A 25600-nucleotide genomic window follows, 5' to 3' on the forward strand; every position below is an offset into this window, starting at 1 on the left:
TTTCACTATATCTTAGCTGCAATATTTTTTTCACATTTAACATTTCCAAAGTGGGATGTGTATCAGTCAGAGCAGCAGCAATAAACAAACAGCACACTTTGAGTAACTTGAGGAGAGTTTTATAAAAGTATGCATGCTTTAAAAAGAAGCGGTTTCCCTAACCAATAAGAGATAATGAAGGACCTGGTGGCTTGCATCCTCTGGAAGACATTCCACTCCTTGGCCTGAAGTTACACGATGAAGGAAGCTGAAGAAAGCAGTGGTTTTGAGAGGGCTGCCTAGAGGACTATGGCTATTGTAGTGGTATATAGGCAAACCCTGACACCACCACAGGAAAGATATAATACCCTGACTTCACTCTCTTCCCACCTCTGACCTACATTTACTGCCAATTCCTCCAATAAGTCAGCCTCTTAGGACCCAGAGAATGGCAGAAGAGATTGGAGAATTGATCTGGAGGAGAAAATGGAGGAGATTCCAGCACAAGATGCACCTTACAGTAGAGAACATGTCATGAGTAATTGGCAGAATTTTTGTTTCCTACTGTTACATAATTAATACATTACAAATTAGTATCATTCTTTTATTTGATAAGCACAGAAACTTGTTCAAGATCACACAGTTAGGAAACAGTTGTGGCAGAATTTGGACCCAGATAATCTAACTCCAGAGCCCATGCCCTTAACCAACATGCACTATAAATAGATTCTTAATAAATATTCATGGATAAAATTTTGTTGCTTTTTTAATATTAAACTTGAACAATTTTTTTCTGTCCTCATCTACAGCATCTCCAGAGGTGACCCTTCTTCTGGGGAAGAATAAAACTTCAGTGTGCAAAGCACTTGCAGGGAAGCCAGCAGTACAGATTTTCTGAGCCCCAGAAGGACATTGCATCACTGAGTATGAATCTCAGATTAACAGGAAAGTGACTGTCCAGAGCACATGCCACTGGGTAGGCAACAATGTATCTTATGTGACCTGCTTTGTTTTACATTTGTGTGGGAATAAGAGTCTAACCATAGGTGAGGAGGCATGCAGCAACTGATCTGATTATCAAAACTTCTTACCAAACAAGTCATCACCTATTTATGTACTCGGTTATCTCCTCAGGAAATTCTAATTGACTTACATTGAATTTTTTCATTCTATCTTCCATTTACTTTATTCCCTCTTTCATGTTTTACTTTGCTTTATGTCTTATTATTGGACTGAGGTTGGTTTTCTCAGAACAAATTTCCACTTTAATTTTTTATCTGTTTATCAATTCTTAGAGCATTCTGACAATGCATTTTAATTATCACGTTATGTTACCACTTTACAGTTTTTCTTTTCAATTGTGTCTAATCTGCTTTTTAATCTACCCCCTGAGATTTAATTCCAATAATTGTATTTTTCATTTTAAAAGTTCAGTTCTTTCATTTTATTTTCTGTTTCCTCTTTTCCCTTTTTAACCTTGTTAACCTTATGTTATTTTATGGTGATTTTGGTACTATCCTATTATTTCTAGTTATTGTGTTGCCAATTCTCCTGTTGGTCGCTGTAATAGAATTACAGAATTATAGAAGAAACAGTGACCCTTAAATGGTAAATGGGAGTGGGGAGAATTTAGAGAGTACTTTATACAAGGGATAAAATTTGAATGAGGCCTGGAGGATAGATAAGAGTTTAAAAAGTTAATTAGACTGACAAAGTAAAAAGAGGGCATTTTATTTTACTTTCAGTTAATTTTTATTGGAGTATAGTTGATTTACAACATTGTATTAGTTTCAGGTGTACAGAAAAGCGAATCAGTTATACATATACACGTATCCACTCTTTCTTTAGATTTTGTTCCCATATAGGTCATTACAGAGTACTGAGTAGAGTTCCCTGGGCTATATAGGTTATTATTAGTTATGCATTTTATATATAGTAGTGTGTATATGTCAATCCCAATCTCCCAATTTATCCCTTCCCTTACCCCTTTTTCCCTTGGTAACCATAAGTTTGTTTTCTACATCTGTGACTCTATTTCTGTTTTGTAAATAAGTTCATTTGTACCATTTTTTTAGATTCCACATATAAGTGATATCATATGATATTTGTCTTTGTCTGACTTACTTCACTCAGGATGAAAATCTCTAGGTCCAACCATGTCACTGAAAATGCCATTATTTTGTTCTTTTTTATGGCTGAGTAATATTCCATTATATATATATACACATCTTGTTTATCCATTCCTCTGTCGATGGCCACTTAGGTTGCTTCCATGCCCTGGTTATTGTAAATAGTGCTGCAATGAACATTGGGGTATATATATCTTTTCAAATTATGTTTTTCTTCAGCTATATACCCAGAAATGGGATTGCTGGATCATGTGGTAGCTCTATTTTTAGTTTTTAAAGGAAAGTCCATACTGTTCTCCATAGTGGTTCTACCAATTTATGTTCCTACCAACAGTGTAGGAGGGTTCCCTTTTCTCCACACCCACTCCAGCATTTATCGTTTGTAGATTTTTTGATGATGGACATTCTGTCCAGTGTGAGGTGATACCTCATTGTAGGTTTGATTTTCATTTATCTAATAATTAGTGATGTTGAGCATCTTTTCATGTGCCACTTGGCCATCTGTATGTCTTCTTTGGAGAAATGTCTATTTAGGTCTGCCACCCATTTTTCTGATTGGGTTGTTTGGTTTTTTGAGCTGCATGAGATGTTTGTATATTTTGGAGATTACTCTTTTGTCGGTCATTTTGTTTGCAAATATTTTCTCCCATTCTGAGGGTTGTCTTTTCATTTTGTTTATGGTTTCCTTTGCTGTGCAAAAGTTTTTAAGTTTAATTAGGTCCCGTTTGTTTATTTTTGGTTTTATTTTTATTACTCTAGGAGATGTATCAAAAAAGATCCTGCTTGCAATTTATGTCAGAGAATGTTCTGCCTATGTTTTCTCTAAGAGTTTTATTGTATCCCATCTTACATTTAGGTCTTTAATCCATTCTGCGTTCATTTTTGTGTTTGGTGTTAGAGAATGTTTTAATTTCACTCTTTTACATGTAGCTGTCCAGTTTTCCCAGCACCACTTATAGAAGAGAGTGTCTTTTCTCCATTATATATTCTTCCCTCCTTTGTCATAGATTAGGTGACCATAGGTGTGTGGGTTTATCTCTGGACCTTCTATACTGCTGCATTGATCTGTTATTGTGCCAGTACCATACTGTTTTGATTACTGTAGCTTTGTAGTATAGTCTGAAGTCACAGAGTCTGATTCTTACAGCTCATTTTTTCTTTCTCAAGTTTTCTTTGGCTATTTGGGGTCTTTTGTGTTTCCAAATAAATTATAAAATTTTTTGTTCTATTTTTGTGAAAAATGCTATTGGTAATTTGATAGAGATTGAATTGAATCTGTAGATTGCATTTTGACAATATTGAGTCTTCCAATCCAAGAACATGGTGTATCTCTCCATCTGTTTGAGGGCATTTTAAATAAATATGACTGACTATACAAAGGCTTAGAATCATCAACTTACTTGAAATCACTTGAAAGAAATGCAGTGTGGGGAGAGTGGATGGTGACTAGGTCAGTGGTGTTAAGGAGTTTTAGGAGACAGACAGCTAACATAGAGGAGTCTAAGTGAGCTAGATGGTAAACTGTGGCAAAATGGAGAGCAATATTCCATGTAAAGCATGTGAGAATGTATAAGAATAATTTAACACTTCAGGTCCAGCAGATGATTTCCATTAGAAAATGAGGGCTCAATATTGCCACATCTTAAAATTTCTCAAAAGAGCTTGACATCTAGATTTTTATGTAAAATTTTCTTATTTGAAAAATGTTGTTGTATCAGCTCAAAACAAATTCAAGTATCTGCAGTTTAGATTTGACCAGTGTTTCTAATCTCTCGACTAAGATGTAAGTCTTGAAAAATAAACTAAGGCCCAGTTGTGAAGAGCCTTCTATGCCATTCTAAGGAATTTATATTTTATTCAATAAGCAATAGAAAGGCAATAGGGGGTCTCAAATAAGGGAATGACATGATATGGTTTTCATGGACTAGGATTAAAAGAAGTTAGTGGCAAGGAGATCAGTTTGCAGTCTATTTTAATAGTCTAGGACATAGATAATAAGGGCTTGGACATAAATAATGGTAATATAAAATATTTGGAAGGTATTTTGGTTGCAGGATCAATAGGATTTTTATATCAATTAAATATGGGACTTAAGTAGGAGTTACATGACTGGGTATTTTATGTCAGTAAATATAGATGATGATGCCATTGCTTACATATGGAATGCAAAGAAGGAAGTGAAGACGATTTGTTTGGATTCAATCTGTTTTACAGATGAGTTGGAAACACAGGTTTGAAACATAGGAAGTTAAAGTGGGATTCAGGTTTGGGAGTCATCTTCTTTCAAGCAATGTATAAGCCAATGGGAATGAATCAAATTTTTTTAGGGAACGATGTTGAGTTGCATAGAGAAGCAAGCACAAGATGGAATCTAGGGAACACCACATTTTTAGGAGTGGGCCAAAGAAGAGAATCTAATAAAAGAGGCAGAATGCAGTCCATGGGGAAAGAAAATCTATGGAAACCAACAGAAGAGTTTGAGGGAGGAAGAAGCAAAAATTTCACGTTCCTTCAAGATGTCAGGTGGAATAGGAATTTTAAATGTTCTTTGAATCAATCAGTGGATTACTGATGACTGTCATAAAAGCAGTTTTGGGGGGTGGTGGAAAGAGCAGAGGAACTGTGTAGGAATGGGAAGGGCTAGCTTTTCAGTCAGCTTTTGATTATTTTTTTAAAAATATTGTGAATCATATCAGGAAATATCCCAAAATACCTTACTGATGTTCTTTTGTATAATATCATAATATTCATTTTCTAGGAATAAAACTCTTTAAATAATTTTAAATAGCACATTGGTCAAAAATATTTTGATCAGAATGCTAACATTTGATGTGTTATTTACAGACTCCTTTCCAAGGAACTTTTGTGGAACATTAGGCAAAATTTCACTAGAAATTCTTAAATTTTTAAGAGAAAAGCAAAACACCTTTCTCCAGATTCCTTTGCTACTTTGAGCAAAAAGCATTATTAGTATCAATGACACACTATAGATCAACCTGACTTGTCAATACGGAATGTACCTTTAAGGCATTACTTGTGCTTGTATTTAAAGGTCTTGAGCCTCCAGGTTATTACACCCCCTGGACTCTGCATAAGTCTCTCTTTCCTTCTGGGCATTCTGCCTGTTGTGGGATCCACTGCTTTCTGGAAGTTTACTGGATGCAAGTTATCTATTAGTTAATTAAAATGGACTGTGAATTCAAAGTATGTTTATTGAAATGGTAAATTCATAGGCAACAAAATTTGTGATCCTGCTATGCTACCCCTGTAGTCTTAGTATTCAATACTTACAGCAAACAGAAATAGCTGTCATTATTTGAATGTTTACTACTCTTCCAGGCACTATACCATATGCCTCACATGTCACTTTAACTATTTTTTTCTTATTGACAGGGATGGAACTAAATATTGGGGGTAACTGACCATTTATGTGAAAAGCTTTTATGTCTTACATGCATGCGTTTTTGGATATGTCAAGGTACAGCAGTGATCTTTGTGGGGGGAAAAGAACATATAATAAAAAAAAGCAGGTTTCTCTTTCAAAGTGTAAATAGCTTTTTATTCACAGTTGCTTTGCCAACTAGAATTCTTAAATGAAAAATAATGGGACTAAATAAATGAAATTACATTTTTCTTTTTTCTACATTTTCCTCCTCCCTAACATTTTTTGGCACACAAATGGATAAAAGAAGAATAATCTTTGAGCTTTCAAGCTTGTTTTAGCTTAGCTCTAGTTGAAATGTGGTCCAAGGAACACTTGCAGGAGGTTTTCAAGGTTTTTTATATTTTCATAATAATACTAATAAGTTATTTGCTTTTGGCACTTACATTCTCTTGCATTAGTGCACATTAGTTTTCTAGATGCTACATGGCATATGTTGATAATATTGCCTTAATGGCTTATGGAGTATTTGTGTATTTGTGTGGGTGTGTCTCCAAATTTTTCTAAGGCAAATTCTTTGGGATTCTCAACAATTTTTAAGGGTATAAAGAAATCCTGAGACCAAAAGCCTGAGAATTGCTGTTTTAGCCAATATGAAATACATATTAGGATCACTTATGACTGAATTAGTTTTAAGTTTGGAAAACATAACTTTAGAAAATTATATAAAATTATAAAATGTTATCAAGTGTGAAAATATAATGAAAATTCATAAGCTGTATCATTTGGTTTACCTGAATTGATTGTAAATTACTGAGTTCCTGGCTGTGAGTCTCTCTCTCTCTCTCTCTCTTTTTTTTTTTTAGAGTTATAACAGGTTCTGATAGTTAAGACTAAAACTCATTCCTTAGCTTCAGAGCTTCCTCTCTTTCTTTGTTTTCATCATGTTTTATAAATAAACATTTAGATTTTTATTAGCCACTTTCTTTAAAATTAACACAAGCATAACCTCAGTTTTTGTTGACTACCAACAAACACACCTTCCAACCTTAATAACCTGCCTTTTGGACAAACACCATGGGGTTAAGCCAAACAGTCTGTGGTATTTTGTTACTGCTGCCATAGCAGAAGAGTACACTATGGGAGTTGGTCTAACCTGCCTTAAGTATGGGTTATGTTTGATGTAAATACTTTCCATTTTTAGCCTAAATAAACATTTGAAGTATTCCATTTATCCCACTTATTCTTATCTTCCCAAATCTAATTGTTTACTATATCTTTCTCTTTTTTATCCAAGTCTCCTGCTGTTTTTCAGGATAGCTTTCTAAGTCAATTCTGCCAAATATGTTATAAATCAGCATTAACACTTACTGTGGAAATATTTATCAGTGGTCCCTAAGGTGTATAATTTTCTCTTTAGTTGTTTTTAAAAAAAATAATGGCATTTTATTTTTGTGAGATGAAACATTTATTACAGGATATTCAGGCAATACAGAAAAATGTAAATTCCACCACTCAAAACAACCAGTGTTAACATTAGCTGAACACTTTTCTATGACTATATGTAAAAAGAAGGAAAGACAGAAATTATTTTATAAAAATTATTTCATATAAGCATGTTTAAATAAAAATTACTTTAAATAAAAATTATTACATTTATTGTTACTTTATTTTAAGCTAGCAAAAGAAGCAGAAGTCATTACTGAATGTGAGATAAAAATGTCTCTACCACATACAAAAGTGAACGTTAATGTGAATTACGATCTTTGAGTGATAATGCTGCATCATTATTGGTTCACTGATTGTAACAAATGTACCACTCTGCTGGGGATATTTGCAATCAGGGAGGCTATGCACGTGTGGGAGTAGAGGGCAAACAGGAGCTCCTTGTACTTTCTGCTTAATTTTTCTGTGAATCTCAAACTGCTCTAAAAAAATTTAGCTTAAATATAAAAAAGTAAGCTCCTTTTCAGAAGCAGTATTTTCTGGTGTATCATAATGATGTATAAGGCAGCCAATAAACTAAAAACCAAAACAAAAGCACAGCATGCCAAGTAGAGAGTGTCTATTCCAATGAGTTTGGACTATTGCCCCCTACATATTGAAAAAAAATATCCTTACCAGATGAGACACTCATTTCTAAAGGAGTTATGTAAGTTAAAAAAAGATTGTGAACAATATTAAGAGGATGATGTAACTGTACATTTTAAACCTGTTTTTTCACTGTCACTGTTTCTGTTGACTCCCTGCCAATAGGGAGATAAGATAAAGACCAACTTTACACTTCTTCAAACAGCCTTTCCTCCCACTTTCTGATTTGTTGGTTATATATTATTTTTACATTTTGAAGGTTTAAAACACTTGTGTTCTTTATACATAATTCTCTCAAGTATTTAGTTTTAACTATATATTTAAATGGATTTATTGTTCATCACCAATCATGATTTAAAATTTTTATTTATTTATTTTTTGGTGGGATATCACCATCTACAATAACCCATTGTAGCTCACCCTAGTCCAGAATATGTCTATCTCTCTGTCATGCCACTCACTGAATGTGTGGTAGGATCTATTATATCTGACAGTGTAATCATAGAGTTATTAGCAGAGCTAGTTTTCATTCTGAGAAAAAGAGATAAAAAAAAAACCCTCTCAGGATCAAAATAAAATAAAACATACTAACAAAGTCTTATTCATAGTCACAACAATTTAGAGACTACTGATTAAATAATATATTGCTAAAATGTTACAACAGTTATAGCAATTATAGCATTAACATAACCAACCACCTTGCCTGTGGTTCAGACGAGAAATAAGCAAAGAACAATTTCTTCTGAGCCATGATGTTTAATGATGACCACAATTGACCACACTGTGAAAACCTAATATTTGGTTTGTGTGTATGTGGTATATTTCCATTCATGTGTTTAAAGATATTAGATAAAATGTTTGTATTAGTGGTGGAAATATCTGTGATAAGAATCAACCTGAACAGGAAATTCATGTAAGTAACTATTTCAGTGTTAAATATGCACTTTAGAAAGGCAGGTAGAAGAGAAAGATGAGAAAGGCTGTCCAGAGAATTGGGGAAGAAGTGCAGGGAGGCAAGCTGATTGTGGAGGGTGACAGACTACCTGGAGCCCCAGACAGGTCCAAGCAGAAGCAGCTTAAGCCATGTTGATGAAAGACTGTAAAGTCTCCAAAAGTGACCTTGAAAGTAAACAGATTTTGGTACATAGGAAATAGGTTATCTCCAATGCAAATAAAAATGTCTAAGTTTTGAGAACAAAGTCAGTATATAGGATATAACATATGCAGGATATAATTATTATAAACATATACACAATTTGACAGAATTGAAAGGAGAAATAGGCAGTTCTACAATAATAGCTGGACACTTCAATAACCCACTTTCAATAATGAATACAACAACTAGACAGATAACCAATAAGGAAATAGAAGACTTGAACAATACTATACACCAACTAGACCTAGCAGAAATACAGAACACTCCACCCCCAAAAAGCAGAATACACATTTTTTGTTGAGTGTACATGGGACATTCTCCAGGATAGACTATGTGTTAGGCCACAAAACAAGTCTCAATATTTAAAAAGATTGAAATCATATGAAGTATCTTCTCTGACTACCATCACTGAATGAAACTAGAGAATTCAAAGATATGTGGAAATTAAACATCATTTTTTAAAACTAATAATGGGACAGAAAAGAAAATGGAAATTATAAAATACATTGAGATGAATAAAAATAAAAACGTAAGATACCAAAACTTACAGAAAATGAAAACAGTGCTCAGAGGCAAATTTATAGCTGTGAAACCCTATGTTTAAAATGAAGAAAATCTCAAATCAATAACCTAAATGTACACCTTAAGGAACAGGACAAGAAGAGCAAACTAAACCCAAAGCTAACCGAAGAAGGAAATTATAAAGATTAGAGTGGAGATAAAATAAAGAATAGGAAAACAATAGAGTCAGTAAAACCAAAAGGTAGTTTTTTAAAAGATCAATAAAATTAGCCAGTTGACTAAAAAATAAGAGAAAACTCAAGTTACTAAAGTCAGGAATGAAAGGGACAGTATTGCCAAACTTACAGAAATAAAAAGTATTATTATTTATAGAATACTATGAACAATGGTATACCAACAAATTGGATAACGTACATGAAATTGATAACCCCTTAGAAACACACACATTACCAAAACTGACTCAAGAAGAAACAGAAGATCTGAGCATCTGTAATAAGTAAAAAGACTGAATCAGTAATATAAAACCTCTCAACAAATAAGAGTCCAGCGCCAAATGGCTTCATTGGTGAATTCTACTAAACATTTAAGGGAGAATTAATGCCAATGTTTCTCAATTTTGTTTTCAATAAACAGAAAAGAAGGAAACACTTACCAACTCATTCTATGAGGACAGCATTACCCTGATATCAAAACCAGACATAGACATAACAAATAAAGAAAACTACAGACCAATATTCTTTATGGATATAGATGTAAAAATCCCCATCAAAATACTATCAAATTGAATCCAGTAGCATGTTAAAAGAATGATACACCATGCTCAAGTGGGATTTATCCTAGGAATGCAAGGTTAGTTCAATACATGAAAATCAATCAATGTAATTCATCATTTGAGTAGATTGAAGGAAAAAAAGCCTACATGATCATCTGAATTGATATAGAAAAAGCATGTGACAAAATCCAACACTGTTTCATGATAAGAACACTCAACAACCTAGGAATGGAAGGAAAGTCCTTAACATAATAAAGGGAATTTAAACCCCTCCCCACAGCTAATATCATATTTAGTGATGAAAACTGGAAGCTTTATCCCTAAGATCAGGAACAAGACAAGAATGTCCACTTTTTCTACTTCTATTTTTTGGAATTTCAACATTATACCAGAAGTTCTAGCCAGGGCAATTAAACAAGTAAAAGAAATGAAAGATGTCCACATTGGAGAGGAAGATATAAAACTATCTCTGTTCACATATGACATGATCTTCTTATATGTAGAAAATCCTAAACGTAGTACTCCCCCACCAGTACAATTAGGACTAATAAACAAATTCAGCAAAGTTGCACAATACAAAATCAACATGAAAAATGAATTGTATCTCTATGCACTAGCAATGAACAATCTTAAAGGAAAACTAAGAAAACAATTTTATTTACAATAACATCAAAAAGAATATTGAGGAATAAACTTAATCAAGGAGTTGCAAGACTTGTACACTGAAAACTGTAAAACTGTTCAAAGAAATTTATTTACAATAACATCAAAAAGAATATTGAGGAATAAACTTAATCAAGGAGTTGCAAGACTTGTACACTGAAAACTGTAAAACTGTTCAAAGAAATTAACTGTTCAAAGAAGATCTAAATAAATGGAAAGACATTCTGTATTCATGTATAAGAGATGTAATAATTGTTAAAATGACAATACTCTTCAAAGAAATCTGCATATTTAATGTAATCTCTATCAATATTCCAGTAGCCTCTTTTTTTTTCCAGAAATGTAAAAACCTCAAATTCATATGGAATTGCAAGGGACTCCAAATAATCAAAACAATATTGAGAGAAAGAAATAAAGTTGGAGAACTGACATTCCCAATTTTAAAACTTCCTACAGGTTTACAGTAATTGAAACAGTTTGGAACTGGCCAAAGAAACACATGTAGACCAATGGAAAAGAATTCAGAGTCCAGAAATAAAACCATTCTCCCATGGCCCATTGGTTTTCAACAAAAGTGCAAAGACCATTCACTCACTGTACGTAAGAAAAGTCTCTTCAACAAGTTGTGCTGGGACAAATGGATCCCCACATGAAAAAGAATACACTTGGATCCCTATTTCACATCATATTAAAAAATTAACCCCAAGTAGATTTTAAAAACCTAAGTATGAGCACTAAAGCTATAAAACTCTTAGAAGAAAACATCTTCAATCCCCTTAGATTTGGCAATAATTTTTAGATAAGACATCAGGAGCACAAGCATTCAAAGAAAATATAGAGAAATCAGAGTTTACCAAAATTAAAAACTTTGTACACAAAGTTTTATGTCAAAATACACTACCAAAAGAGTGAAAAACAATGCACAGAATATGAAAAAAAAATTGCAAATCATATATCTGATACGGTTTAAGTATTCAGAATATATAAAAGATTTGTACTACTCAAAACCAAACAACCCAATTTAAAAATGGGTAAAAGACTTGAATAGGCATTTTCCCAAGGTAGATGTACAAGTAGGCACAAGCACATGATAGGATGGTCAATATCACTAGTCACTAGGGAAATGCAAACCAAACCACAATGAGATACCACTTAACACCCACTAGGATGCTACTACTATTACTACTACTGAAATGGAAAACAGGTGTAGGCAAGGTTATAGAGGAATTGGAACTCTTTTTTTAAGTTATTTATTTATTTATTTTGGCTGCGCTGGGTCTTAGTTGTGATATGCAGGATCTTTGTTGCGTCATGCTGGATCTTTAGTTCCGGCATGTGGGCTTCTTGGTAGTCACATGTATGCGGGATCTAGTTCCCTGACCAGGGATCAAACCTGGGGCCCTTGCATTGGGAGCATGCAGTCTTACCCACTCGACCACCAGGGAAGTCCCTGGAATTGGAACACTTATACATTGCTGGTAGAAATGTATAATGGTGCAATCATTGTTAACAGCAGTTTGGTGAGTCTTCAATAAGTTAAACATAGAGAGGGAGATCAAGATGGTGGAATAGGAGGATGCTGCATTCACCTCCCCTATGAACACATCAGAAATACAATTACACGTGGAACAACTCTTATTGAAAACAACTTGGAGACCGGTAGAAAGGCTCTTCTACAACCAACACTGTAAAGAAAGATCCCCATGAAGTTGGTTAGGAAGGGAGGAGAAGCTATCAGGTCAGGACCCAACCCTTAACACAGAAACAGAAGAGGAGGGGGACGTCACGGGCTGAGGGATCCTCCCTGCGGGGCAAGGATTTTGAGGTACCCCAGCACAAGGGTCCAATACCAAGAAGATGAATCCTCTTTGAAAACCAATGGGACTTACTAGAGAGCTGAAAGAAACCAAGATAACACTCTTGAAAAGCACCACACATGCTTGCTTACTCCAGGGCACAGCATGGAAGAAGCAGATTGAAAACTGCCAGGGCTCTGGCCAGCTTGCCAGGGCAGCCCCAGTGTGCACCCTAGCCACATTGGGTGACTGCTGTAGCCCCTCCTGCTCTGGTCCTGCTCTCCATTTGGGTGAAGGCTGCCTTTACCAAGGAGAGTATGTACACTTAGAGGAAACAGAACCAGCTTGGACCCAACCCTGCCTCGGACCAGGTGGAGTCAGCCTTTGCCAGCAAACATGTTCTGGTCCACCTTTAGGAGGAGCTAAACTAGCTCCAGGGTAGAGACTGACATTGCCAGCAGGAGCAAAATCAGCTCAGTAGTGAGGCACCAAACCCTCTGGCCTGACCCAGTCTCTAATCAAAGTGTGCACAATGGGGAAAAAATGACCCAGCATTGATATGCAGTCTCAAGCCCTCAGGCCCTTTCCAGTACCCCAACCAAGGCAGAGACTGCCATCACACATGGGAAGAAACCCAGCTCCCTCAGGGCTTCTGCTCCAAACCCTTGGGCCCTGCCCCTGCCCCTGATAGGGTGGTGACTGCCATTGGGCACAGGAGAAACCCCAGCTCACATCTGGCTCTGGCTCTACCCCTCCACCTATAGCCCTACCTCCCACCAAGGTGGTGGTTGCCAGCATACCCTGGGGGTAGATGTGACCCATGCTCACTTCAGATCCAACTATCTCACAAAAGCCACTGGGCACAAGCAGACTGTATAGTAATGCTCCCACCCAAGGACATCCCTTTAAGACCAGGATAGGTGACTGTTTCACCTAACTTCATAGAGACAGATAAAGTTAAACAAAATAAAAAGACAGAGGACTGTGTTTCAGACTAAAGAACAAGGAAAAAATCCTGAAAAAAACTCAATGAAATGGAGATAAATAATTTACCAGATAAAAATGTTGAAGCAATAGTAATAAAAATGCTAAAAGAACATGGGAAAAGAATAGATGAGCACAGTGAGACTTTTAACAAAGAACTAGAAAATATAAAAAAAGAACCAGTTAGAGCTGAAGAATGCAATAACTGAAATAAAAAATACACTAAAAGGAATTAACAGCAGACTAGGTGATAGAGAAGAATGAATAAGTAATCTGGAAGATAGAAAAATGAATATCACCCAATCAGAGCACCAAATGGAAAAACAAATTAAAAAAATAAAGATAGTTTAAGAGACATCTGAGACAACATCAAGCATACTAACATTTGCATTATAGGGGTCCCAGAAGGAGAAGAGAGAGGAAAGGGTTGAAAATGTATTTGGTGAAATTATGGCTGAAAATTTCCTGAACCTGAAGAAATTCCCAAACAAAATGAACCCAAGGAGACCCACATGAAGACATATCACATTTTAAAAATCCTTTTCCATTATGGTTTACTACAGGATATTGAATATAGTTCCCTGTGCTTTACAATAGGACTTTATTGTTTATTGATTCTATATGTAATAGTTTTCATCTGCTAATCCCAAACTCCCAATCCATCCCTCTCCCACTCCCAACCCCCTTGGCAACCACAAGTCTGTTCTCTATATCTGTGAATCTGTTTCTTTTTCATAGATATGTTCATTTGTGTCATATTTTAGATTCCACATATAAGTGATATCATATGGCAATTTTCTTTCTTCTTTCTGATTACTTCACTTAGTATGATAATCTCTAGGTCCATCCATGTTGCTGCAAATGGCATTATTTCATTCTTTTTATGGCTGAGTAGTATTCCATTGTAGATATATACCACATCTTCTTTATCCACTCAACTGTTGATGGACATTTAGGTTGCTTCCATGCCTTGGCTATTGTAAATAGTGCCATATAATTTTATCTGGATAAATTATATTATAATTTTGTCCAGATATATGCTCAGGAGTGGGATTGCTGGATCATATGGCAACTCAATTTTTAGTTTTTTGAGGAACCTCCATACTGTTTTCCATAGTGGTTGGAGCAATTTACATTCCCACCAACAGAGTAGGAGGGTCCCCTTTTCTCCACACCTTCTACAGCATTTGTTATTTGTAGGCTTTTAAATGATGGCCATTCTGACTAGTGTGAGGTGGCACCTCATTGTAGTTTTGATTTGCCTTTCTCTAATAATTAGTGATGATAAACAACATCTTTTCATGTGCCTATTGGCCATCTGTGTATCTTTGGAGAAATTACTGTTTAGGTCTTCTGCCCATTTTTCGATTGGGTTATTTGGGGGTTTTTTTGTTATTGAGTTGTATGAGCTGTTTATTTTGGAAATTAATCCCGTATGAGTCGCATCATTTGCAAATATTTTCTCCCAGTCCAGAGGTTGTCATTTCATTTTGTTTATGGTTTCCTTTGCTGTGCAAAAGCTTATAAGTTTGATTAGATCCCATATGTTTATTTTTGCTTTTATTTCTATTGCCTTGGAAACTGACCTAAGAAAACATTGGTATGATTTAAAACATATCATATTAAAATGGCAAAGTTAAAGATAAAGACAGAATTTTAAAGGAAGCAAGGGACAAACAAAGGGTCACATACAAGGGGGTCCCCATAAGGCTATCAGCTGATTTTGCTGCAGAAACTTTTCAAGCCAGAGGGAGTGACATGATATATTTAAAGTGCTGAAAGGCAAAAATCTAAAACTTTGGATACTCTACCCAGCAGAGTTATCATTCAGAATTGAAGCAGAAATAAAGAGCTTCAGAAGAAAAACCTAAAAGAGTTCATCTAAACTGATCATACAAGAAGTGTTTAAGGATCTTGTTTAAGCAGAAAAGAAAAGGCTACAAGAACTAAGAATTGATAGAAAAAGAAAATTCTCACTAGTAAAGGCAAATATATAAAAAGGCTATGTATCAACCACTTAATTAAACGAGTATGAAGGTTAAAAGACAAAAATTATAAAATCAAATATAATTACAATAAATAGGGGATAGATAAAAAGATGTAAAATATGACATCAAAAACAGAAAACATGGGGGAGAATGAAATTTTGTCATTTGAAACAAGAGGGATGGACTTGGAGGGTATTATGCTAAGTGAAATAAGTCAGATAGAGAAAGATAAATACTGTATGATATCACTTTTAAGTGGAACCGTAAAAATACAACAAACTAGTGAATATAATAAAAAAGAAGCAGACTCACAGATTTACAGAACAAACTAGTGGTTACCAGTGGGGTGAAGGAAGTGGGAGAGACAAAATAAGGGTAGGGGATTAAGAGATACAACTATTATATATGAAATAAGCTATGCAGATATATTGTATAACACAGGGAATATAGCCAGTGTTTTGTAATAACTATCAACTTTTGGAAGTTGTGAATCACTATATTGTACACCTGTAACTTATGTAATATTGTACATCAACTATATTTCAATTAAAAAAAAAAGACACAGACTAAAATTAGGGGGTGGAAAAGCTTTTTTATGCACTGGAAATGACTAGAAGGCAAGGGTAACAACACTCATCTCAGACAAAGTAGACTTTAAAACAAATTCTGTAACAAAAGACAAAAAAAGGCATTATATAATAAAGGGTTCAATACAAGAATAGGATATAACATTTGTTAACATACATGCACCTAATATAGGAACACCTGAAAAAGTAAAGCAAATATTAACAGACATAAAGGGAGAAACTGACAATAATACAGTAATATTAGGAATGTTAATACCACAATTACATCAATGGACAGGTCTTCTAGACAGAAAATCAATAAGGAAACAATGGTCTTTAATGACACATTAGACCAGTTGGACTTAATAGATATCTATAGGACATTTCATCCAAACCAGCAAAATACACATTCTTTTCACATGCACATGGAACGTTCTCCAGATAGATCATATACTAGGCCACAAAACAAGTCTCAATAACTTTAAGAAGATAGAAGTTATATCAAGCATTTTTTTTTTCCAACCACAACAGTATGAAAGTAGAAATCAATTACAGGAAGAAAAAACCCCACAAACATGTGGAGGCTAAACAACATGCTACTAAAAAACCAATGGGTCAATAAAGAAATCAAAGAAGAAATCAGAAAATACCTCAAGACAAATGAAAATAAAAGCACAATTTCCCAAAATCTATGGGATGCAGCAAAAGCATTTCTAAGAGGGATGTTTATAGTGACCAGGTCTACCTCAAGAAACAGAAAAATCTCAAATGAACAACTTAACCTACCTAATTTCTTTAAAGGAATTAGAATGAGAAGAGCAAGCAAAGCCTAAAGTCAGCAGAAGGAAGGAATAATAAATAATAAAGATCAGAGAGGAAATAAACAAAATAGAGACAAGAAAGAAAGAAAGAAAGAAAACAATAGAAATGATCAATGAAACCAAGGCTGTTTTTTGAAAAAGATAAACAAAATTGACAAAACTTTAACCAGGCTCATTAAGAAAAAAAAGAGAGAGGATGCAAATAAACAAAATAAGAAATAAAAGAGGACAATTTACAACTGATATCACAGAGAAATACAAAAAAATCATAAGAGAATACTATAAATATTTATATGCTAGCAAACTGGACAAACTAGAAGAAATGACTAAAATCCTAGAAACAGACAGTCTTCCAAGACTGAATCAGGAAGAAATAGATAATCTGAACAGACAGATCACTAGTAGTGAAATTGAATCAGTAATCAAAAAACTCCCAGCAAACAAAAGTTCACAACTGGTTGGCTTCACAGGGAAATTCTACCAAACATATAAATAAGAGTTAATACTTATCCTTCTCAAACTATGAAGAGGAGGGGACACTGCCAAATTCATTCTAAGAGGTCACCATTACCCTGATACCAAAACCAGACAAAGACACTACAAGAAAAGGAAAATTACAGGTCAATATCTCTAATGAACATAGATGCAAAAATCTTCAACAAAATATTAGCAAACTGAATTCAACAATATATAAAAAGAGGGCTTCCCTGGTGGCACAGTGATTAAGAATCTGCCTGCCAAGGCAGGGGATACAGGTTTGATCCCTGGTCTGGGAAGATCCCTCATGCCGCAGAGCAACTAAACCCATGTGCCACAACTACTGAGCCTGCGCTCTAGAGCTCGTGGGCCACGACTATTGAGCCCGTGTGTTAAGACTGAAGCATTTCCCCTACATTTCCGCAGTGCCCCCTGAGGTGACCCTGGTTCAAACTGAGAATGGAACTGCAGTGTGCAAGGCAGCTGCAGGGAAGCCAGCTGCACAGATCTCCTGGACCCCAGAGGGAGATTGTGTCACTGAGCAAAAATGTCATTGGGGCAACGGCACAGTGACTGTCCAGAGTACATGCCACTGGGAGGGCTGCCATGTACCTAATGTGTCCTGCTCTGTCTCCCACTTGACTGGCAACAAGAGTTTGTCCATAGAGATGGATCAATGTAAGCACCTGTTTCTTGAGAGCAGTGAACTTGATGCTCAGCCTTTTCCAGAAGACTGTGAACAACCAAGCAGAAGATAAGAAAGCTTATGCTCCTAATTTGAAGATATTCTCTAAAATTTAACTGGGTAATGCATTAGTATGCTAGAGAAATTGTTTGTATTCCTTTATCAAAGAGAAGGAATTAACTCAGTAACTCCTTACTAATATATTCTCTAAATACCTTTTATTCTGGCAGCCATAAAAATATTATTTGCTAATTTAGTGATCCAGGCTTTTACTTTGAGATTAATTATTGGTATAAAATATCAGTACTTTTATATAACTTAACAATACTTATTCAGTAGATAGTCAAGAACAATAATTATTTCCCTCCTGATGTTTTTGCTTCTTATAGTAGTCACCACTTTATTTGCTACTCTGAGTAAAAGTCAAGTTTTCCTTCTCTTTCTCCCTTGTCATCTGAAACCAATTCATTGGCCAGACATTTATTGAATGTTATTATGTGTTTAAGCCTGGTGATACAAAGATGAAAAGACAATACAAAGATGAAAAGACAAAGTCCATGCCTTCGTATTGTTCCAGGGAATATTATCTGTTGATTAGGAGCAATGCCTTTGGTAATACATGGCAATGCCTTTGGTGATACATGGCTTCTCATTTACCAACTGTGTGACTTTGAACAGTATTTAATTTCTCTGTCTCATGATTTTGTTTTTTTAATTGATATATAACATTATATTAGTTTCAGGTATACAACATAATATTTGATGCTTGTATACATTGTGAAATGATCACCAAAATAGATCTAGTTAATGTCTCGTGGGTTATCTGTTAAATAGGATGAAAGTACCCACCTCACAGAGGTACTGTGTTTATTAAATAAAATAATATACTTAACATGGTGCCTAGCACAAAGTCAGTACTCAATAAATATTAGCTATTGTATGTATTATATTAAATATTAACTATTATTATATTAATTATATTGTACACATTAGCTATTATACTCATTATTATAACATTATTAAAATAATCATATCTATTAATTATTCATCATAACATCTGTCATATTTATTTGTTTTTGAAACAGTTTTATTGAGATCTTATTTATATACCATACAGCTTGCCCATTTAAAGTGCATTATTCAGTGGTCTTTGAACATAGTTGTACAACTATCACCACAATCAGTTTTAGAACATATTCATCACTCCAAAACAAAACCCTCTACCCTTTAGTTATCACTCCCTAACTCCAACATTCCTCTAGTTTTAGGCAATCAATAATCTACTTTCTTTCACAATAGATTTTCCTATTTTGGACATTTCATATAAATGGAACCATATAATATGTGGCCTTTGTGACTGGCTTCTTTTATTTAGCATAATATTTTCAAGAATCACCCATGTTGCAGCATGTATCAGTATATTCACTTCTAATCTTTATTTTCTAGTATCCATCTCATCTCCCACCAACTCCAGGCTCTTATTTTATACTTCCTGTCTCTGACCCATGCATTTATCTCCAGTTCCACCTGACCTTCTCTTCTGTAGACCAAACATTCAACTTATACTCTATTTTCCTCTTTCATGTCCTCAGAAGCTGTGCTCCATTAATTATCCTTGCTATGTTTTGTTCAGTTTTTTCTGTTTCACAAATCCTTTCCCTAAGAGTGATTATATAAACATGACTGTTTTCCTCCCATATTTAAAACTAGATGCTATGACTTCCTCAAGCTCTTAGCTCTAATAATTAGCATCACAAATTGAAATGAAAATCAAAACTACAATGAGGTATTACCTCACACCAGTCAGAATGGCCATTATCAAAAACTCTGCAAATAATAAATGTTGGAGTGTGTGAAGAAAAGGGAACCCTCCTACACCGTTGGTGGGAATGTAAACTGGTGCAGCCACTATGGAGAACATTATGGAGGTTCCTTAAAAAAAACACAAACCCACTCCTGGACACATATCCGGAAAAGATGAAAACTCTATCTTTGAAAAGTTACATGCATCCCAATGTTCATAGCACTATTTACAATAGCCAAGACATGGAAGCAACCTAATACATATATACAATGGAGTATCATTCAGCCACAAAAAAGAATGAAATAATGCTATTTGTAGCAACATGGATGGACTTAGAGATTGTCATACTAAGTGAAGTAAGTCAGACAGAGAAAAACAAATATCATATGATATCACGTGTATGTAGAATCTTAAAAAACGATACAGATGAACTTATTTACGAAACAGGAATAGACTCACAGACACAGAAAACAAATTTATGGTTACCAAAGGGGAAAGCAAGGAGGAGGGATAAATTAGGAGTTTAGGATTAACAGATATAGACTACTATATATAAAATAGATAAACAAGAAGGACCTACTGTATATAACAGGGAACTATATTCAATACTTTTTAATAACCTATAATGGAAAAGAATCTCAAAAAGTATATATTTAAAACTGAGTCACTTTGCTGTACACCTGAAACAAACACAACATTGTAAATCAACCATACTTCAATTTTAAAAATCTAAAAAAAAAAAGGAGGATTCTATATTCACTGTCTTTTCTATGCCACCTCACATCTACTCCTTAACTCACATGCATCTCTCTGCACATAAAATGTTCTAATAAAAAGCACTGAAGTTCTCCCAGATGCCAAATAAAATATAAATTTTAAATTCCTTGTTATTAATTAGCTTCTTTGTGATATTTGATGCAGTCTCTCTTCCCTTATCTGTTTTCCTCCCATATTCACTTGGTTCTCTTATTAACTTTCAGCCAACTTCTTAGTCTTCTTTAATAGATACCTTTTCAACTACTCATTCCATGAAGGAAGGCATTTCTATGAGTTCCATCACTGACTCTCTTTTCACCTTTACCCCTGTTCCTTGAGAGGTCTCATCCTTACCCATGACTTCCACCATTGTCTAATTCTTGACTCTTAAATCTATATTTTTAGCCCAGATTTCTCTCCTTGGCTACCCCATGATCAAAATCAATTTCCAATTGAAAAGGTTCATTGGAATGCATCAGAGACACCCCAATGTGCATATTCCTGAAACATAATTCCTCTCCTCTACCCATTCTGTAACTCCATACCTATATTTTATGTCTTGATAAAAGACCCAAGCCAGAAAATTAAAAATATCCCACAATAGCACTTTTTCTTATTTCCCATAATGAAAATCAGTTACTATGTTTTGCTGATTTTACCTTAAATTCTTTCTTAAATCTAGACATTTTTCTTTCTCCTGACTACACTAATTGAGCACATGATCATCTCTCACCAGGGTTATTTCAGTGTCCTTTCAACAGGTCTTCTGTCCCCCAGCTTACCTCCCTCCATTCCCTTATACTGTGGCCAGTGACTTCCAAATTGAAAAACATGCTGCTCCCCTATTTCAGTGCCCCCAGTGACTTCTCCTTGCCTCATGGAAAACTAAATCACTTTGGCCTGCTGCTCTCCTTGCCTTGTGTCTTGCTATTCTCCAGCCTGTACCCCATGCATATGGGCCTCTTTGGGCTACTCAAAAGTGTTATCCTCTTTTAGTCTTCTTTCTCTTTTACAAGCAATTTCTACTTCTTCATAGTATACTTCTTTCCCCAACTCTCTTCTTCCATTCCATTTGATCAATTCCTATTGAAGTTTTAAGACTTAGTTTGATATAACTCCTGGGATAATTTTCTCTTGCCCTGAAGTTTGGTTAGCTGTTCCTTCTCTGTGCTCACATAAAGCCTCATGCATGCCTCTGTCTGAGTACTTCTCTAGCCCTTTAATTGACCGCCCACTTCTCTGACTCCCAGTATTGGGTAAGCTCCTTGAGAATGGGAACCATATCATTCATTTCCATATCCCCAGAGTTTGGCACAGTGCCTGACACAAATAACTGCAGACTTAAGTTCAGATCATCACAGAGTTCATCTCTATATATCCCACTCTACGCTCCAAATATGGTTAAAGTTAACTCATCTTCAAAACTTTGCTCATATTGTTTCTTTCCCCTGAAAAGTCTTTTTTTTTTTTTATCTCTTAAGCTATTTAATCCTGTTATCTGCAAGGCTCAGTTCAAATTCCACTTCACCCTGACCTCCCAGTTGGAGTTGATTAAGCTTTCTTATTCCTTAGATGATTTACAATCCTTAACGCTCACTTAGCGCTGTTTAGTGTCTTGTAAGTTATCTTTTCATTTGTCTGGGTCTGACTCTCCAATTGGATTGTGAGGTTTTTGAGGGATGTGACGTGTCTTCTTCTTCTTCCCTGACAGTGCCTAGGAGATAGTCTTCTAGTTTAGACCTTGAGCAGATTATTTAACAGGATGACATGACCTAGTGAGTGAAGAGTCAGACTAGTACTTAGAGTTCACACACTCTTTGGCTGCCATTTTCATAGGAGTAAAGACTTCAGAATGATGGTCCTAATTAGTCCCATTTTATCTTTTCAGCAGTTCTTGGGGCCATTTCACAGATGGATAAATGAAAGTAGGAAGACAAAATACCCTACTAAAGGGGTGACAGAAACTCAGTAACAAAACCACTTCACTGTGTAGAAAGTACCATAAAATAGTGCTCAAAATATTTAAGAATAATGCCCCAAAAGACTAACATTTACACAGGAAGTTAGAAAGTACACTTCCTTTTTTCATATAAAACTGGGAAGGTTTTACAATGCTTACTGTGCATTTATTCATTCAGAAAATATTTACTAAAAACATACTATGTTAATGACTCATGATGACTCTAATACCATAAAAATAAAATATTAATATAATGCTAATTGTGTGTACAAAATGTTATCTAATTAGCTTTTTTTTTTTTTTTTTGCGGTACGTGGGCCTCTCACTGCTGTGGCCTCTCCCGTTGCGGAGCACAGGCTCCGGCCGCGCAGGCCCAGCGGCCATGGCTCATGGGCCCAGCTGCTCCGCAGCATGTGGGATCCTCCCGGACCGGGGCACAAACCCGCGTCCCCTGCATCGGCAGGCGGACTCCCAACCACTGCGCCACCAGGGAAGCCCATCTAATTAGCATTTTAAATGGACTCAGGGTAACTCTTAGATTTGCTATTAAATTAAACGCCTTAAATTTGGTTTTGAAGAAAAGCAAGAGGAAGGGAAATTAACAAATGAGGTACTATACAAGATTATTTAAACATACCTCAATTAATCTCATTAATTCTTTGCAATGTGATTATTACAAAAGTTAATAGAAAAGGGAACAATTTCAGAGAGGCAGGTCCTTTGGAAAAGCCCAGTTGGCAGAAGAGTTTCAAATTGCAAATGGAAATGTGATGTTAAAACGTCTTCTTTGTCCTATAAGACATTGTAATCAATCAAGCTATAAACAAATTCTATTCTTCAAATGTCTGGAGTTGGGAAAGATTATCTGATAAAGAATGATATCAAGAAGTAATAAATAATATAACAGTCTAAACTATTAAAAAAAATACCATGTACAAAAACAAAGACACCATTCCTAAATTCTGTCTTGAAAGAATTATACACTAGCAGAATTCAAATTGTAATTTAGAAGGGGTTTTGACTATGATAGTCTGTGAACTTTTAGGAATATTGTAAAAGGCTCTTTTAAACTATAGACTCTAATTTTTTCATTAGAAGAATTTTTGAAATGGCTCTTCACCCCTGTCTGTGTTGCCTATGCTTAAAGGCATCAGAACCCTGGGATTTCCCAGCATCAGGCTTACTGATCATTCTCTATGTGAAATTCTCTCTTTTCTTGGTTATCCTAGTCACTGTAGGCTTCATCTACTTCCAGAGAACAAATGATTGCAGGTAGGAGATGAAGAGTGAAAAATACAGACTCATTAGAAAGAAAACATTATTATAAGACTTTGTGTTTACAATGTCGTGGGAAAAGCTTGACCCATTTTTTGGCACACTGTTTGTGCCCCAGCTCCTTCTTTGACATAAAAGCCTTGTTAACAAGTGAGATCCCAGGCAGAAATCCTTGCATCGCTGGGGCAAGAGAGTCTGCTTCATTGTAGTTTTTCCCTGGGAAAGACCTGTCCTAGACCATCCTTTGAAAATTCTGTGGGGGAAATGAAGTTTAGCTGGGGCTCCTTCAGTGTTTACTTCCCAGTTTCTATACTTCTGAAGGCTTGCATTCATTTCTGCTTAATTTTATATTTTATGTTTTTTTCTAGAGCAAGAAAATTAAAAAAATCTGGAAGTTAATTTAGACTTGATATCACAAAAAAGCAGCCAGTTGAGATCAGCCTTCGGGTTCAACATCTAGCTCAACTGCTCCTGTTACTGTTAGATATATTTGTGTTTAGAATTCGTGTGATAGGTGTCAAACCTGTTTCAAATTCTTAGTGTATATGTATATACACATGCAAAAGCTTGTCGCCTGCCATTATAAATGCCTAGGACGACTCATCTACTTTCCCCTTGCCCTACTGAGTTCTTATTTGCAAAAGAGAAACAACCCTGCTTCTCAGCCGAAAGAGGAAGATGGCTCAGCAAAAGGCAAATAACAATACTGTGCAGTTTTTCTACACCCACTGGATTCTTTGGATGGTGCTTTCATCCTATCTGGTTGTTTCCTCTACCCACTTGAGATGTTAATCAACGTTGCAATGGCTGGAACCACTACAAACACTGCTTTCAAGTCAGACCATAGCTGACCTCACATCCTTTTCTCGCTTGCTAGCAATTACTGAGGTATTTGTATTGCATGTTTGACCGGATCGTTAAATAAATGGCCAGGAGTCGTTTTTAGCAGCACTTGCATTTCTGAAGAAATTGTAAGTTGATCCCACATAAGGAACTGTTAGAATCACTGAAGACAGTGCTGAATGTCATCTCACCTTTTAGAGCTCCAGTGTCTCAGTTTCTTGTCTGCACTACACAATGGGTTAACTGTGGTAAGAGTAGGAGTGCTTGGTGAAACTCTAACATATTCTAGGGCCACTGTAGACTAGAACCTTAACTTCATTGATATTTATGGCAATCCTATAGTAAAAAATGGTCCTTTTAGTTAAAGGAAAATTTTATTGTATAAAGTGGAAGGTGGTTTGGGTTGTTACTTTTATTTTAAGCAAAACTCTAAGAGATAAAATGAATGCATACTACCTGGAGGACACTAACATAAGGAGGATAGTCTAGCTGTTGACAAACAACCCCCAAATCTCAGTGTATTCATGCACAAAAATTTAATTGTTGCTCACTTCACATTCCAATGTAGGTTGGTGGGGCTAAGGTGGGTGGCAGGAAGAATTCTGCTGTACGCTAGCATTTTATCCTATGGCTCTGCTCTTCTCAGAGTATTTTCCATTCAGCTGGTGAATGGGAGAGAGATGGAGAGAAAGAGAGAGAGAGAGAGAGAGAAACGGAGAGAGATGGAGGATTTTAGTAGTAATCGGTTCTGGTCACATTCCATTGGCTGGTGCTTGTTACATAGCCACACAACTTCTATGGAAGCTGAAAAATGTAATGTAGCTGCCTTGGAAGAAATAGAATCAGGTTTTGGGTACATATATTATACATCCAGTCTCTGCCTACAGTAAACAGTAAGACAAATGCTAAGATTAATACCTACTCCATTAGTTAATTGAACATGAGTCAAGA

This window comes from Phocoena sinus, chromosome 4 (assembly GCF_008692025.1).
Source record: "Phocoena sinus isolate mPhoSin1 chromosome 4, mPhoSin1.pri, whole genome shotgun sequence".
Taxonomy (NCBI): domain Eukaryota; kingdom Metazoa; phylum Chordata; class Mammalia; order Artiodactyla; family Phocoenidae; genus Phocoena; species Phocoena sinus.